Raw genomic sequence first — 19966 nt, 5'->3', positions numbered from 1 at the left:
TCTAGAGAAGTTATGTTATCTCGATCATTACGTGATATGGCATATGATGAGTATCTCAGGCAACCTTTGTCGGAAAATTGGAAAATATTTTGTGTATGCAGAAACAAATACAAATCCGTTTTGAGGAAAGAGAGGAGAAAATTCTACTTAAATTTGTTTGCAGGTCTAAATTGCGCTGAAATGTGGAAAAAGATAAATTCTATTAAGAATACGTTTGATGTTAATCTTCTCAACGAATTTTTGTCCAGCCTTCCTCCTCCTTGGGACCGAGACCCGTGGATCTCACTGGGTATCTTTGCCAAGGCCATTCTTTTTCATTTAACTGTGTGTTTGATAGTGACGTTATTCGTGCCTTAGGTGCTATTAAGACCGAAGCTGTTGGATCAGATGGCATACCTGTAAAGTTTCTAAAACTTGTCTATCCATATTTATCTGCCTATTTTGTGCGATTTTTTAATACTATTTTAATGACGTCTAAATTTCCTTCTTGTTGGAAAAGTGCACGTGTGGTCCCTATTCCCAAGAACAAAGGATGTAATAGTATGGAGAGTTTACGTCCTATAAGTATTCTCGCTGCAATTTCTAAAGTATTAGAGCATTTTATGAAGTTTCAAATTTTGGATTTCATTGAAGATAAAAAGGGACTGAGCGATTTTAAGTTCGGTTTCAGGCGTGGTTATAGCACTGTCACTCACTTGCTTCATCTCACGGATACGATAAGGGAGGCTATTGATGCAGGCAGTTTTGGTGTACTTGTAGCTCTTGATTTATCGAAAGCTTTTGATAGGGTCGATAATGTATTGCTGATACAAAAGTTGAAGAATAACTTTCAGTTTAGTAGCACTGCTTGTAAATTAATATATTCGAATCTGCATGACCGATCACAGTTTGTGTACCATAATGGAACATCATCTAGGGAACTAGTTATTAATAGTGTTGTCCCACAGGGATCTGTTTTGGGGCCACTTCTTTTTATATTGTATATAAATGATATCGCAGACGAGATCAGTAGTCACCCTTGTGCACCGTTCATTTATGCTGACGACATGCATTGGTTTTTTAAGAATAGTTTGATTTCTAATTTGGAAGTAGATATAAACTACACTTTAGAGTCTATTAATCATTGGCTCATAGAAAACAACTTCTCTGTTAATGTGGAAAAATCTAAATATATGTTTTTTAAATCAACGAGATGTATATTAAGTCCTAGGCTTCAAATTAATACGAATGGTTCTAGCATAGTATGTGTTGATGAGATGACATGTTTGGGTTGTATTTTTGATGATAAACTCAATTTCGATAGCCATAGTCAGTCTCTGTTTGCAGTTGTTATGTCTACATTACGTCAATTGTATTGTAATAATATGTATTTGCCTCAATTTGTTCGAAAGCAGTTAGGTTTTGCTTTACTCATGTCCAGAATTAATTATTGCATTGAGGTTGTTTCTGGAACTTGCCAAGAGAACATTAAAAAATTGAGAAGATTGAGAAACTCTATAATAAGGTATAACGTTTCGTTCATCGGTTAAAACGTTATGATCACGTCTCAAAACGGTATGATCACGTCAAAATTATTCAGTCTAACTCTCCTGTAGTATTGCGGACCAGTTTTGTTTTTTCTCTTTCAACCCGTCATACACAGATTGTTATTCCACGTTTTTCCTCCTTAGTGTTTGAACGATCATTTATAGTTAGGGTTGCTCGGATATGGAATGTTCTTCCTGTCCAGCTTCGTACTTTTGTCTATCCATCCAGTATATTAAAAATACATATCATTCACTGCAGCTTGAACCAGACTGTAACCTCTTCTTATGTAGCAGTTCTTTAAAAATAATAAAAATAATTAAATTATATTATTTATTATTTATTCGAAATACTACTTGCTCGAAACAGAATTACAATTGCGGAAATGGAAACATTAATGCTATCAATCACTCTTGTAAAAGCAGATGTAATTAATCCTACGCTATTAGATTCCGATGATGTAAATGAATTATTACAATAAATACAACTGTTATAGACTTGCTACAAGTATCACTAGTTAAGGTCCTACTGTATAATGAAACTTAGCAACACCATACAAAAACCCAATATATATATATATATATATATATATATATATATATATATATATATATATATATATATATATATATACAGTAGGAACTTAAATAGTGATACTTCTAGCAAGTCTGTTACAGTTGTATTTGTTGAACTTATTTGTAATAATTCATTTACATCATCGGAATCTAATAGCGTAGGATTAATTACATCTGCTTTTACAAGAGTGATTGATAGCATTAATGTTTCCATTTCCGCAATTGTAATTCTGTTTCGAGCAAGTAGTATTTCGTATAAATACCCTGTATGAATTTGTCCAGGTTTATCGTTTCTAATAATTTTGTTGACAATATCTGTTAACTTATCTGTTCCTCAAAGTCGTCAGAATCGGGAGTCCCCCTATTATTTTTAGTGCTGTTCCCAAGATGTTAATACTTCTCGCGTATCTGTGGTGAACATACAATGATTGTAGGAGGGAGCGTATTCGCTTAATATCAGACTCGAGTATTTTCATCATATGCGAGGAGGGGAAATGTTCCATAAGTTTTTCGGTTTCGTCCGCAATTTCCAAATATATTGTCAGATTTGATGTATGTCGTAAGTAGTCAAAGTCCTGCAAATTATAACATCCCCATCTTCAATCGGTATGTAGTCGGAGCCAGAATAGTCAATTGCTTTAAATGATGTTCTCAGTGGTTTATTTTCATTTGTCCCAATTGTTCGCAGGCGTATTAGTAGCTGTTTAGATGGCTGGTTGAATTCTAGAGAAGTTATGTTATCTCGATCATTACGTGATATGGCATATGATGAGTATCTCAGGCAACCTTTGTCGGAAAATTGGAAAATATTTTGTGTATGCAGAAACAAAGACAAATCCGTTTTGAGGAAAGAGAGGAGAAAATTCTACTTAAATTTGTTTGCAGGTCTAAATTGCGCTGAAATGTGGAAAAAGATAAATTCTATTAAGAATACGTTTGATGTTAATCTTCTCAACGAATTTTTTGTCCAGCCTTCCTCCTCCTTGGGACCGAGACCCGTGGATCTCACTGGGTATCTTTGCCAAGGCCATTCTTTTTCATTTAACTGTGTGTTTGATAGTGACGTTATTCGTGCCTTAGGTGCTATTAAGACCGAAGCTGTTGGATCAGATGGCATACCTGTAAAGTTTCTAAAACTTGTCTATCCATATTTATCTGCCTATTTTGTGCGATTTTTTAATACTATTTTAATGACGTCTAAATTTCCTTCTTGTTGGAAAAGTGCACGTGTGGTCCCTATTCCCAAGAACAAAGGATGTAATAGTATGGAGAGTTTACGTCCTATAAGTATTCTCGCTGCAATTTCTAAAGTATTAGAGCATTTTATGAAGTTTCAAATTTTGGATTTCATTGAAGATAAAAAGGGACTGAGCGATTTTAAGTTCGGTTTCAGGCGTGGTTATAGCACTGTCACTCACTTGCTTCATCTCACGGATACGATAAGGGAGGCTATTGATGCAGGCAGTTTTGGTGTACTTGTAGCTCTTGATTTATCGAAAGCTTTTGATAGGGTCGATAATGTATTGCTGATACAAAAGTTGAAGAATAACTTTCAGTTTAGTAGCACTGCTTGTAAATTAATATATTCGAATCTGCATGACCGATCACAGTTTGTGTACCATAATGGAACATCATCTAGGGAACTAGTTATTAATAGTGTTGTCCCACAGGGATCTGTTTTGGGGCCACTTCTTTTTATATTGTATATAAATGATATCGCAGACGAGATCAGTAGTCACCCTTGTGCACCGTTCATTTATGCTGAAGACATGCATTGGTTTTTTAAGAATAGTTTGATTTCTAATTTGGAAGTAGATATAAACTACACTTTAGAGTCTATTAATCATTGGCTCATAGAAAACAACTTCTCTGTTAATGTGGAAAAATCTAAATATATGTTTTTTAAATCAACGAGATGTATATTAAGTCCTAGGCTTCAAATTAATACGAATGGTTCTAGCATAGTATGTGTTGATGAGATGACATGTTTGGGTTGTATTTTTGATGATAAACTCAATTTCGATAGCCATAGTCAGTCTCTGTTTGCAGTTGTTATGTCTACATTACGTCAATTGTATTGTAATAATATGTATTTGCCTCAATTTGTTCGAAAGCAGTTAGGTTTTGCTTTACTCATGTCCAGAATTAATTATTGCATTGAGGTTGTTTCTGGAACTTGCCAAGAGAACATTAAAAAATTGAGAAGATTGAGAAACTCTATAATAAGGTATAACGTTTCGTTCATCGGTTAAAACGTTATGATCACGTCTCAAAACGGTATGATCACGTCAAAATTATTCAGTCTAACTCTCCTGTAGTATTGCGGACCAGTTTTGTTTTTTCTCTTTCAACCCGTCATACACAGATTGTTATTCCACGTTTTTCCTCCTTAGTGTTTGAACGATCATTTATAGTTAGGGTTGCTCGGATATGGAATGTTCTTCCTGTCCAGCTTCGTACTTTTGTCTATCCATCCAGTATATTAAAAATACATATCATTCACTGCAGCTTGAACCAGACTGTAACCTCTTCTTATGTAGCAGTTCTTTAAAAATAATAAAAATAATTAAATTATATTATTTATTATTTATTCGAAATACTACTTGCTCGAAACAGAATTACAATTGCGGAAATGGAAACATTAATGCTATCAATCACTCTTGTAAAAGCAGATGTAATTAATCCTACGCTATTAGATTCCGATGATGTAAATGAATTATTACAATAAATACAACTGTTATAGACTTGCTACAAGTATCACTAGTTAAGGCCCTACTGTATAATGAAACTTAGCAACACCATACAAAAACCCAATATATATATATATATATATATATATATATATATATATATATATATATATATATATACAGTAGGAACTTAAATAGTGATACTTCTAGCAAGTCTGTTACAGTTGTATTTGTTGAACTTATTTGTAATAATTCATTTACATCATCGGAATCTAATAGCGTAGGATTAATTACATCTGCTTTTACAAGAGTGATTGATAGCATTAATGTTTCCATTTCCGCAATTGTAATTCTGTTTCGAGCAAGTAGTATTTCGTATAAATACCCTGTATGAATTTGTCCAGGTTTATCGTTTCTAATAATTTTGTTGACAATATCTGTTAACTTATCTGTTCCTCAAAGTCGTCAGAATCGGGAGTCCCCCTATTATTTTTAGTGCTGTTCCCAAGATGTTAATACTTCTCGCGTATCTGTGGTGAACATACAATGATTGTAGGAGGGAGCGTATTCGCTTAATATCAGACTCGAGTATTTTCATCATATGCGAGGAGGGGAAATGTTCCATAAGTTTTTCGGTTTCGTCCGCAATTTCCAAATATATTGTCAGATTTGATGTATGTCGTAAGTAGTCAAAGTCCTGCAAATTATAACATCCCCATCTTCAATCGGTATGTAGTCGGAGCCAGAATAGTCAATTAATTTTGTGGTAAGGGGTCTGATAAGCAACATCATCAAAGTCCTAAAATTTGTTTAAAAGAGTTGTTAATTATAATCGGATTATACAAATTTTGAATTATCTAATGTTGTCCTTGTGGACCACCCTCCCTCTAATAAGAACCGTAGTTCCTAGATCGGCTTCTATTGTTTCTTCAGAGTATAACGGGGTCAATTTGTTTCTTAGCCTTTTGTTGTTTTTCACTAGTACGGGCTCACCAACTTCAAATGTTATATTTTGCCTGGAGGCATTGTTTCTATTTAGTACGGTCTGTTGAGCTTTTGAAATTTTTTCTTTAATTTCCTCCCTTAATTCGGATGAGGAGGATTTGAAAATATCTATCGGTCGTTTGTTGGTTATTGAGTGAATAGTCCGATTATATTTTATGGTTGCTACTAAAACAAGGTCAACTGTGCTTTCCATTTTCTTTTCTAATTTGAGGCATCTAGTTATTTCAGAAAGTGTGCTATGAAAGCGCTCGACTTGTCCATTTGATGTGCTATGAAGGGGAGCAGCGTTTTCCACTTTAACATTAAATTGATCCCGTAACAGGGACATAAAAGTCTCAGATTTTAGTGAAGGTTCGTTGTCATAGTAAATATTTTCCGTGTGTGCAAATAGATTCATTAGTTGTATAATCGGGCCTTTTAAATCTATTATTGTACGAGATGGAATATGTTGAACAACCGCAAACTTTGAAAATTTATCGATGCATGTTAGAAAAAAATTTTTATTCGTTGAAAATACATCAATATGCAGCATTTCGCCTACGTAAGATGGTGTTGGGGTTACCCCAAGCTCATGTTTCATAGGGTGTCTGTCGTATTTAGCCCTCGAACAGATTTTACAATTTGCAGCAATTTTATTTGCCAACTTTGCCATTTTTGGAAAATAATAATCAGAAAGTATCTGCTTAACATTTTCCTGAGCGGTTATGTTCGATGGCAATAATTTCCCTCTGTTCATTTTTATCAAAAATGTCCTGGAAAAAATTTTTGCAGTGCCAAAATTTAGTAGCGGGAAAGTATCTAACCAATTCATGCTGAATACAGGCTAAAGTTGGCAGATCGCAATGTATTGCATTTACGACATTTGGATTGATCACTGATTTTACTTCGTTTAGCAATGTTTCCCTGCTTGTGAAGTCAATCCTATGTCGAGTCTTCTCAGTAAAGACAATAAAATTTCTTTTAAGTAGGAGGACAATTTGGTTCCTAAAGCAATTGACCGGTTTTTCTGTAGACTCAATGGTATAGGTCAAAGATATTTCGCTGTGTACCGTTGCGAGATCTGAGTGATTATCCTCTTCCAAAGTATTCAAAGATTGAGGCTCGAAATGTTTCTCGGTGCGCATAGATTCTACATTCAGAGTATGGATGTTCTGTCGCGAAAGGGCGCCCGCCACATAATTCACCTTTCCAGGTTTATAAATAATTTTGGCATTATGTTCGTCAACAAATGCTGCCCACCGTTTTATCTTAGCATTAGGGTTTCTATCAGAGACTGAAAATGTAAGTGGTTGGTGGTCTGTGTAAATATTTAAATATCTTACTCCACATAAAAAGTTCCTCAATTTTTGAAGAGCCCAAACAATAGCTAAGAGCTCTCTCTCATTAGTGGCATAGTTTTGCTCTTTATCTTTAAGGGTTCTGGAAATCATGGTGATTGGCCTCCCCCCTTGTGAGAGAACTGCTCCCAGACCCAATGAAGAGGCGTCTGTTGTAAGATCAAAAGGTTTTTTGAAGTCAGGATAAAGAAGCATAACATCTTCAGAAGCAAGGATTTCCTTTAATTTACTAACCGTCTGCATTTGCACTTCATTAAAATTTATTTTCACCGTTTTTGATTGAGTAGCTCTAATCTTGCCGTTTTCGCCCTTTAGAATATCTGTTAGCGGATGGGCGATAGATGCGAAATCTTTAATTGATGTAATAACTTGCCAATCCTAGAAACGACCTTACGTTGAAGAGTGTAGAAGGTGTTTCATAATTAAGGATGGTCTTTTTCCGGGCTCGTTCTGATGCCATTTCTGGACACAAAAAAAACGAGGTATTCGACACTTTCCCGAAAGAAATGTGATTTTTCCCGAGAAGTTCTCATATTTGCCCCGTATAATCTCTCCAGTACCCATTCAATATGTTTCACATGGTCTTCTTCGGTTTCAGAGAAAATAATGACGTCGTCGACGTAAACATAGCATGACTTTCCAATTTGCTCTCTCAGGACATCGTCGATGGCCCTTTAGAAAATGCTGGGGGCATTCTTCAGACCAAAAGGAAGACGGCAAAATTCATATTTTCCATTTCCATCTGAGAATGCAGTTTTTTCACGATCTTGTTCAGATAGTGTTATTTGATGGAAACCTGATTTAAGGTCAAGTGTCGTAAAAAATTTTGCTTTGCCAAGATTTGAGAGAATGACGGGTATTTGGGGTATTGGGTATTTGTCATCGATCGTAATGCTGTTCAGTTTCCTGAAGTCTATAACTAGTCGTTTGTTGGAATTACCGTATTCATCCTTGCTTTTTTTTATCAACAAACCAAACGGGATTATTGTAGGGGGATCTGGAAGGCCGTATTATGCCGTTATGCAGAAGTTCTTTTACTTCATTGTTAACAAAATCTGCTACACCCATGGGATATGGGTATAGTTTTGTATAAACTAGAATTAGTTCTAATGGTAGCTACAATATTCGTATTATATGGAAGTGATTTTTTGGGGTTTGCAAAAACAACCGAAAATTTTTATCACTTCCTTAAATTTTTCCGCAACGATATGAGGTATTTTCATGTCCTTAACTTGTGTAAAATTTACATTTACGCATTTTAAAAATTGGATCTTTTCGATCCCAACTGTAGTTTTAAGTTCCCTACTTTCAAAATTCAACGTTGCACCTGTCTGTGTTAATAGATCCAGGCCAATTATACCGTCAAACGTTGATAGTGATGGTAAGATAAAAAAATTACTATTGCTTTGAAAAATATTTATGGTACATTTTTCCTTAATTGCTGTGAAACCATGAATAGATTTCACTATGAACGGGTTGGCTATTGGAATAATACCTTTTATAGGTTTGATATAATTCTTCGAAGCCCCCGTATCAATAAGCAATTTCATGATTTTCCCTGCCACTTTCCTTTCTATAAATGGTAGCAGGGAGTTGTGCCTAAAAAATTGATCTGGTCAAATTCATCCCCAGCATCGATTACAATATCGTCTACTTCGGTTTCTGCCATTTGATGGTAGTCTTGACAACATCCGGACTCATCTTGAGAAATGTGATTAATTCTCTGGTGTTTTAGCCCAGTGTATTTTGCCGTACCACTGTTGGGTCATTTCACGGCCTGGCGTTTGGTCGATTTTGGAACGGCTGTGGTAGGTTCTGATTTTGATCGTATTGATTCTGAGGTAAGCCCTGTGTAGATGGCTTGAATTTAGTTGATTGTCTGAATCGCATAGATTCATCGACCTCCATGGGTTCTATTTGATTATTTTCGTTCTTGTTTGAACGATTTGAATTTCTTTTAGAAAAGTACGGATTTTTACTTTGAACATTTCCGTGTGCGAAATGTGTTTCATACTTATACTATCGTCGCGTGATTTAGCGAAGTTTGACGCGAATTGGTATCATTCCCGATTTGACCAAACCTCTTGGGCCAACGCCAATGCTGATGGTAAGTCGGATGGATGAGCGGAAAATAATACATTACTCAAATCTTTTTTTGTGCCAGAAATGAAAACGCGTAACGCATCCATTCTGTATTTTTCGTTCATACAATTTGCGACAACACTTTCATATGACATAGTGGTTTTGTTGGTAAGTAATGCCAGTTTCTTTTCTACTTCATCATAGAATTCTAGTAACGTCATATTAGCCTGACGAAAAGTGGACAACTCTTGCTCAATTAAGTAAATTGGACGCTTATCCGAATAAGTAAAGTCCAGTCGGGCAATAATAGCCTTAAAATTTAACACTGTATTGAATGAGGATAACACCATATCGGCTTGACCCTTTATTTTATTTCGAATTATTGCTACTGCCTGATAGTGTTTAGAACTTCCATCGTAAGGCTCGAACAACTTATAAGCTGTATGAGCAGCCTGGCGCCATGAAACGTACGTTTCATGTTTGCCTTCAAAGTCTGGTAAGGATTTTACAACCTCTAATGACTCATCACACCGAATTTCTTTGTTAATTTCAACATCCTTATAAGGCACAACTTCAGGAGTCGATAAAGAGAATTTTTCAAGTTTATTATCAATATCGGAAATTTGTTTTTCAAATTGCTGTCTTTGAACTTTCAAAGCCGCCGAAATGGCAGAGTCAACAAGTACACGTATGCTTTCTGCGGTAGTTGCCATTATATTATTATTGTCAGATCTTTTGTCTACAGGAATTTGATTGAAGGAATTTATTATAGATTCTACTTCTTGGTCAAGATCAGAAAAAACGAACAGGCTTTTTTTTAAATTTCACGAATTTCCAAAAAAAAACAAGCGGAATTAATTTTAAATATTATCGAAACCAATGTTTGCTAGCAGCCACTCACTTCTTATTAAGATCTTTATGATTCACTATATAATATTTATCATACACATTTTTCCAAACACTCGATTTGTGTTATTTAATATTAATTTTAATAATAAATGTATTACTCAATATTTACTATCTTACGATTGTATAAATAGAGACTCCATTTTATATTGTGGGTGTCCTCTCCGCTGATGATGTTGTCGCCGTTGTTGTCCTCTTGTGTTTCTTATTTCTACGCAGCCCAGACTGATTTCGAAGCCTGATGACGCACCTTCTTTCCAAGTTTTCACTTAATGTTTTAAGTTTTTTATAAACTGATTTTATATATTTTTTTAACCCTGTTGGGCGCCAGTTAAGTATTTTGGGTATTTGTATGGTGTTGTTAAACCTTCTTTATTCCACTTCTCTTATCAAACTAACTTATCAAGATACTATATATATATATATATATATATATATATATATATATATATATATATATATATATATATATATATATATATATATATATATATATATATATATATATATATATATATATATGTAAATTGTATGAGAAATGCTGATTCAAATGAAAGCTCTCGAGGAAAAATTTCAGAATATATATGTGTTATATTCCTCAATAATTTCAGATTATCGATGTTTTTCCGACTTCCTAACTGAATTGCACAAAAACTATTATAGATGCATTATTGAGGCCCAGCTCAGTAAAAGCTCTCGATGAGCACTTCCAGAATACGTATGCCTTATATTCGCTACTTCAAATAATATAATGTTTGCATGCAAATAATCGAATTTTTCCGGTCATGACAGATGATTTGTTATGATGAGCACTTTCGAAGATGTGGACCTGCACAGACAATTTTTTGTCTTAGGGTGAAGTATCCAAATCGAACTTCAAATACCAAATTTGAAACAATTCCGGTGAATAATGTCGCTAAATACATTAAAATACCGAATATCGGGAGGTACCGTTATATGGAGGCTATATGAGGACGTGGACTGGCACAGACAATTTTCTCTCTTAGGGTGTAGTATCCATTTCGAACTTTAAATACCAAATTTGAAACAATTCCGTTGAATAATGTCGTTAAAATTATTAAAATACCGAAAATCGAGAGGTACCGTTATATGGGGGCTATATGAAAACGTGGACCTACATGGCCCATTTACGAACTTAACCTGCCTACTGGAATACTAAACATGTGTGCAAAATTTTAGCCGTCTATCTCAATTCATTCGAAAGATAGCGTGATTACAACAGACAGACAGATAGACGGACAGACAGACGGACAGACAGACGGACATGGCTAAAACGTCTTAGAATTTTACGCTGATCAAGAATATATATACTTTGTTGGGTCTGACATGAGTATTTCGAGGAGTTACAAACGGAATGACAAAGTTAATATACCCTCGATAGAATTGTGGAGGGTATAAAAATGCACTTCGATATTGGTTAATATTTTTATTAATAACATAAGTGGACAGATACATATTGTTTACTTATATATCGTAGTATAAAATTTGTCGAGTATCAGGTACCAAATACTTGGCCCTACATCAAAATAAATAGTTCGATTAGTGAAGACGTAACGATATGAAGCAATGTAAACGTAATTAAACCTAACTGATCGCAACAGATCTAAACAGCACTTAAATTTCATAAAAGTCAAGTTCATTAAAACAAATAAAATTATTAAGAAATATGGACTTTAAAACATAGTAATAATTGAAACTTAAGCGTGAAGTAAAGTAATAATAAAACAAATAAAAAATATTTATATTTTTTCTCAAAGTTTAAGAAATAAACATTTGTTGAATATAGAAGCTATTGAAGCCAATAATTTCTATTTACTTCAATCTTAAAAAATAAGTTTTGAGGAAGTTAAATAAAGGCAGATAGTAATCAAATTAATATACAAATTATAAATAATAGATAGCGTATTACATGTCATAAAATTCCAAATACAGTTTCAGTCTCACAGGCTCACACTCTTGCGACTATTAGTCACGTTGATGTCATCCTACCAACCGCGTTGGTGCAAATCGAATATTGCGGATATTCCTTAGGTGCTCTTTTAGGTCGTTTAGCTTTAGTTCGTTATTAAGAAAATTCTGAGAACAAGAGAAAGTCGGACGGGCTCCTATACTGATAGAATTTGAAGAATATTGCGAACAACGAAGGGCTAATAAGAATAAAGGTCGATGAGCCGTTAGGGGCTCTTTTAGATTCGGCTTCGAAAAGATCGTTTAGCATTAGTTCGTTATTAAGAAAATTCTGAGAACAAGAGAAAGCCGAACGGGCTGGTAGAATTTGAAGAATATTGCGAGCAACTGTATGTACATAGATACAACCCGCCGTCGCTCGCACGGAAGATCTTAAAAACAATATATGTGTCGATGACATCTTAGCCAGCGGTCATACAGTTGACTGGGCACTGCGGGAACAAAAGGAAGTATTAAAAACATTTAAATCAGCGGGATTTCCAGTAAAGAAAATTACCCAGATTTACTTTGAAGTTACTTTGATGCAAAAACAAACAATGATTTCTATTTATTTACATTGTGCCAATAATGTGCAATAATAAAAAAACAAGTAATTTCTAAGTATTTACAATAAAGATAAAAATATTACAACAAAAAAAAAAAACACATAACAAATAGGAGATATTAAGTAATTATTAATCGCGAAAAATGGGTGGTGAGCATCCAAATGATGGCGCAAACGCCTTAAACGATATGACGGCAATAGTTTTGGAACACAATTGCTGACGAACTTTTGCGTTCGCGGAGAGGTAACCAAATCTGGTGGTATACGTAGAGTATCGTTCCAATTGGAAGAGTTTAGAGATTCGTTTGACATGACAAAGCTCTCGACGAAGCTCAATATATATATATATATATATATATATATATATATATATATATATATATATATATATATATATATATATATATATATATATATATATATCCGACTTTCTCTTGTTCTCAGAATTTTCTTAATAACGAACTAAAGCTAAACGACCTAAAAGAGCACCTAAGGAATATCCGCAATATTCAATTTGCACCAACGCGGTTGGTAGGATGACATCAACGTGACTAATAGTCGCAAGAGTTTGAGCCTGTGAGACTGCAACTGTATTTGGAATTTTATGACATGTAATGCGCTATCTATTATTTATAATTTGTATATTAATTTGATTACTATCTGCCTTTATTTAACTTCCTCAAAACTTATTTTTTAAGATTGAAGTAAATAGAAATTATTGGCTTCAATAGCTTCTATATTCAACAAATGTTTATTTCTTAAACTTTGAGAAAAAATATAAATATTTTTTATTTGTTTTATTATTACTTTACTTCACGCTTAAGTTTCAATTATTACTGTGTTTTAAAGTCCATATTTCTTAATAATTTTATTTGTTTTAATGAACTTGACTTTTATGAAATTTAAGTGCTGTTTAGATCTGTTGCGATCAGTTAGGTTTAATTACGTTTACATTGCTTCATATATATATATATATATATATATATATATATATATATATATATATATATATATATATGAAAGCGACGTTGAGAGCTTTGTCTCTATACTACTCTACGTATACCACCAGATATGGTAACTTCTTCTTTTTTTTTTTTTGTAATCCCGCTGATTTAAATGTTTTTAATACTTCCTTTTGTTCCCGCAGTGCCCAGTCAACTGTATGACCGCTGGCTAAGATGTCATCGACACATATATTGTTTTTAAGATCTTCCGTGCGAGCGACGGCGGGTTGTATCTATGTACATACAGTTGTTCGCAATATTCTTCAAATTCTACCAGCCCGTTCGGCTTCCTCTTGTTCTCAGAATTTTCTTAATAACGAACTAATGCTAAACGATCTTTTCGAAGCCGAATCTAAAAGAGCCCCTAACGGCTCATCGACCTTTATTCTTATTAGCCCTTCGTTGTTCGCAATATTCTTCAAATTCTATCAGTATAGGAGCCCGTCCGACTTTCTCTTGTTCTCAGAATTTTCTTAATAACGAACTAAAGCTAAACGACCTAAAAGAGCACCTAAGGAATATCCGCAATATTCAATTTGCACCAACGCGGTTGTTAGGATGACATCAACGTGACTAATAGTCGCAAGAGTTTGAGCCTGTGAGACTGCAACTGTATTTGGAATTTTATGACATGTAATGCGCTATCTATTATTTATAATTTGTATATTAATTTGATTACTATCTGCCTTTATTTAACTTCCTCAAAACTTATTTTTTAAGATTGAAGTAAATAGAAATTATTGGCTTCAATAGCTTCTATATTCAACAAATGTTTATTTCTTAAACTTTGAGAAAAAATATAAATATTTTTTTATTTGTTTTATTATTACTTTACTTCACGCTTAAGTTTCAATTATTACTATGTTTTAAAGTCCATATTTCTTAATAATTTTATTTGTTTTAATGAACTTGACTTTTATGAAATTTAAGTGCTGTTTAGATCTGTTGCGATCAGTTAGGTTTAATTACGTTTACATTGCTTCATATCGTTACGTCTTCACTAATCGAACTATTTATTTTGATGTAGGGCCAAGTATTTGGTACCTGATACTCGACAAATTTTATACTACGATATATAAGTAAACAATATGTATCTGTCCACTTATGTTATTAATAAAAATATTAACCAATATCGAAGTGCATTTTTATACCCTCCACCATTCTATCGAGGGTATATTAACTTTGTCATTCCGTTTGTAACTCCTCGAAATACTCATGTCAGACCCAACAAAGTATATATATTCTTGATCAGCGTAAAATTCTAAGACGTTTTAGCCATGTCCGTCTGTCTGTCCGTCTGTCTGTCCGTCTATCTGTCTGTCTGTTGTAATCACGCTATCTTTCGAATGAATTGAGATAGACGGCTAAAATTTTGCACACATGTTTAGTATTCCAGTAGGCAGGTTAAGTTCGTAAATGGGCCATGTAGGTCCACGTTTTCATATAGCCCCCATATAACGGTACCTCTCGATTTTCGGTATTTTAATAATTTTAACGACATTATTCAACGGAATTGTTTCAAATTTGGTATTTAAAGTTCGAAATGGATACTACACCCTAAGAGAGAAAATTGTCTGTGCCAGTCCACGTCCTCATATAGCCTCCATATAACGGTACCTCCCGATATTCGGTATTTTAATGTATTTAGCGACATTATTCACCGGAATTGTTTCAAATTTGGTATTTGAAGTTCAATTTGAATACTTCACCCTAAGACAAAAAATTGTCTGTGCAGGTCCACATCTTCGAAAGTGCTCATCATAACAAATCATCTGTCATGACCGGAAAAATTCGATTATTTGCATGCAAACATTATATTATTTGAAGTAGCGAATATAAGGCATACGTATTCAGGAAGTGCTAATCGAGAGCTTTTACTGAGCTGGGCCTCAATGAAGCATCTATAATAGTTTTTGTGCAATTCAATTAGGAAGTCGGAAAACATCGATAATCTGAAATTATTGAGGAATATAACACATATATATTCTGAAATTTTTCCTCGAGAGCTTTCATTTGAATCAGCATTTCTCATTACATATATATATATATATATATATATATATATATATATATATATATATATATATATATATATATATATATATATATATATATATATATATATATATATATGTATATATATATATATATATATATATATATATATATATATATATATATATATAGATATATATATATAATATTTGTTTATTTATTCAACGTATTGCAATATAATACTCCACAAAAAGGCGCAAAGTCAGCAGTACAAAACAATAATTATAAGTTTATTCATAGCTTTAAGTATCTTGATAAGTTAGTTTGATAAGAGAAGTGGAATAAAGAATTTTTAACAACACCATACAAATACCCAAAATACTTAACTGGCGCCCAACAGGGTTAAAAAAATATATAAAATAAGTTTATAAAAAACTTAAAACATTAAGTGAAAACTTGGAAAGAAGGTGCGTCATCAGGCTTCGAAATCAGTCTGGGCTGCGTAGAAATAAGAAACACAAGAGGACAACAACGGCGACAACATCATCAGCGGAGAGGACACCCACAATATAAAATGGAGTCTCTATTTATACAATCGTAAGATAGTAAATATTGAATAATACATTTATTATTAAAATTAATATTAAATAACATATATATATATATATATATATATATATAGAGACAATTTTCTCTCTTAGGGTGTAGTATCCATTTTGAATTTTAAATACCAAATTTGAAACAATTCCGGTGAATAATGTCGTTAAAATCATTAAATACCGAAAATCGAGAGGTACCGTTATATGGGGGCTATATGAAAACGTGGACCTACATGGCCCATTTACGAACTTAACCTGCCTACTGGAATACTAAACATGTGTGCAAAATTTTAGCCATCTATCTCAATTCATTCGAAAGATAGCGTGATTACAACAGACAGACAGACAGACGGACAGACAGACAGACAGACGGACAGACAGACAGGCGGACATGGATAAAACGTCTTAGAATTATACGCTGATCAAGAATATCTATACTTTGTTGGGTCTGACATGAGTATTTCGAGGAGTTACAAACGGAATGACAAAGTTAATATACCCTCCATAGAATGGTGGAGGGTATAAAAATTCACTTCGATATTGGTTAATATTTTTATTAATAACATAAGTGGACAGATACATATTGTTTACTTATATATCGTAGTATAAAATTTGTCGAGTATCAGGTACCAAATACTTGGCCCTACATCAAAATAAATAGTTCGATTAGTGAAGACGTAACGATATGAAGCAATGTAAACGTAATTAAACCTAACTGATCGCAACAGATCTAAACAGCACTTAAATGTCATAAAAGTCAATTTCATTAAAACAAATAAAATTATAAAGAAATATGGAGTTTAAAACATAGTAATAATTGAAACTAAAGCATGAAGTAAAGTAACAATAAAACAAATAAAATAATATTTATATTTTTTTCTCAAAGTTTAAGAAATAAACATTTGTTGAGTATAGAAGCTATTGAAGCCAATAATTTCTATTTAACTTCAATCTTAAAAAATAAGTTTTGAGAAAGTTAAATAAAGGCAGATAGTAATCAAATTAATATACAAATTAGGGGCTCTTTTAGATTCGGCTTCAAAAAGATCGTTTAGCATTAGTTCGTTATTAAGGAAATTCTGAGAACAAGAGGAAGCCGAACGGGCTAGTAGAATTTGAAGAATATTGCGAACAACTGTATGTACATAGATACAACCCGCCGTCGCTCGCAAGGAAGATCTTAAAAACAATATATGTGTCGATGACATCTTAGCAAGCGGTCATACAGTTGACTGGGCACTGCGGGCACAAAAGGAAGTATTAAAAACATTTAAATCAGCGGGATTTCCAGTAAAGAAAATTACCCAGATTTACTTTGAAGTTACTTTAATGCAAAAACGAACAATAATTTTTATTTATTTAAATTGTGCTAATAATGTGCAATAATAAAAAAACAAATAATTTCCAAGTATTTACAAATAAAGATAAAAATATTACAACAAAAAAAAAAAAAAACACATAACAAATAGGAGATATTAAGTAATTATTAATCGCGAAAAAATGGGCGGTATATATATATATATATATATATATATATATATATATATATATATATATATATATATATATATATATATATATATATATATATATATATATATATATATATATATATATATATATATATATATTATATATATATATATATATATATATATATATATATATATATATATATATATATATATGTTATTTAATATTAATTTTAATAATAAATGTATTATTCAATATTTACTATCTTACGATTGTATAAATAGAGACTCCATTTTATATTGTGGGTGTCCTCTCCGCTGATGATGTTGTCGCCGTTGTTGTCCTCTTGTGTTTCTTATTTCTACGCAGTCCACACTGATTTCGAAGCCTGATGACGCACCTTCTTTCCAAGTTTTCACTTAATGTTTTAAGTTTTTTATAAACTTATTTTATATATTTTTTTAACCCTGTTGGGCGCCAGTTAAGTATTTTGGGTATTTGTATGGTGTTGTTAAACCTTCTTTATTCCACTTCTCTTATCAAACAAACTTATCAAGATACTTAAAGCTATGAATAAACTTATAATTATTGTTTTGTACTGCTGACTTTGCGCCTTTTTGTGGAGTATTATATTGCAATACGTTGAATAAATAAACAAATATTATATATATCTCTCTCTCTATATATATATATATATATATATATATATATATATATATATATATATATATATATATATATATATATACATATATATATATATATATATATATATATATATATATATATATATATATATATATATATATATATATATATATATATATATATATATATATATATATATATATATATATATATATATATATATATATATATATATATATATATATATATATATATATATATGTAAATTGTATGAGAAATGCTGATTCAAATGAAAGCTCTCGAGGAAAAATTTCAGAATATATATGTGTTATATTCCTCAATAATTTCAGATTATCGATGTTTTCCGACTTCCTAATTGAATTGCACAAAAACTATTATAGATGCTTCATTGAGGCCCAGCTCAGTAAAAGCTCTCGATTAGCACTTCCTGAATACGTATGCCTTATATTCGCTACTTCAAATAATATAATGTTTGCATGCAAATAATCGAATTTTTCCGGTCATGACAGATGATTTGTTATGATGAGCACTTTCGAAGATGTGGACCTGCACAGACAATTTTTGTCTTAGGGTGAAGTATTCAAATTGAACTTCAAATACCAAATTTGAAACAATTCCGGTGAATAATGTCGCTAAATACATTAAAATACCGAATATCGGGAGGTACCGTTATATGGAGGCTATATGAGGACGTGGACTGGCACAGACAATTTTCTCTCTTAGGGTGTAGTATCCATTTCGAACTTTAAATACCAAATTTGAAACAATTCCGTTGAATAATGTCGTTAAAATTATTAAAATACCGAAAATCGAGAGGTACCGTTATATGGGGGCTATATGAAAACGTGGACCTACATGGCCCATTTACGAACTTAACCTGCCTACTGGAATACTAAATATGAGTGCAAAATTTTAGCCGTCTATCTCAATTCATTCGAAAGATAGCGTGATTACAACAGACAGACAGACAGACGGACAGACAGACGGACATGGCTAAAAGTATAGATATTCTTGATCAGCGTAAAATTCTAAGACGTTTTATCCATGTCCGTCTGTCTGTCTTAACGACATTATTCACCGGAATTGTTTCAAATTTGGTATTTAAAATTCAAAATGGATACTACACCCTAAGAGAGAAAATTGTCTCTGCAAGTCCACGTCTTCATATATATATATATATATATATATATATATATACGCAATACGTTGAATAAATAAACAAATATTATATATATATATATATATATATATATATATATATATATATATATATATATATATATATATATATATATATATATATATATATATATATATATATATATATATATATATATATATATATTATATATATATATATATATATATATATATATATATATATATAATATTTGTTTATTTATTCAACGTATTGCAATATAATACTCCACAAAAAGGCGCAAAGTCAGCAGTACAAAACAATAATTATAAGTTATTCATAGCTTTAAGTATCTTGATAAGTTAGTTTGATAAGAGAAGTGGAATAAAGAATTTTTAACAACACCATACAAATACCCAAAATACTTAACTGGCGC

The sequence above is a fragment of the Musca domestica genome, unplaced genomic scaffold, assembly GCF_030504385.1.
Source record: "Musca domestica strain aabys unplaced genomic scaffold, Musca_domestica.polishedcontigs.V.1.1 28, whole genome shotgun sequence".
NCBI lineage: Eukaryota > Metazoa > Arthropoda > Insecta > Diptera > Muscidae > Musca > Musca domestica.
The sequence above is the reverse complement of the archived record's forward strand: the minus strand, read 5'-3'. Positions refer to the sequence as shown.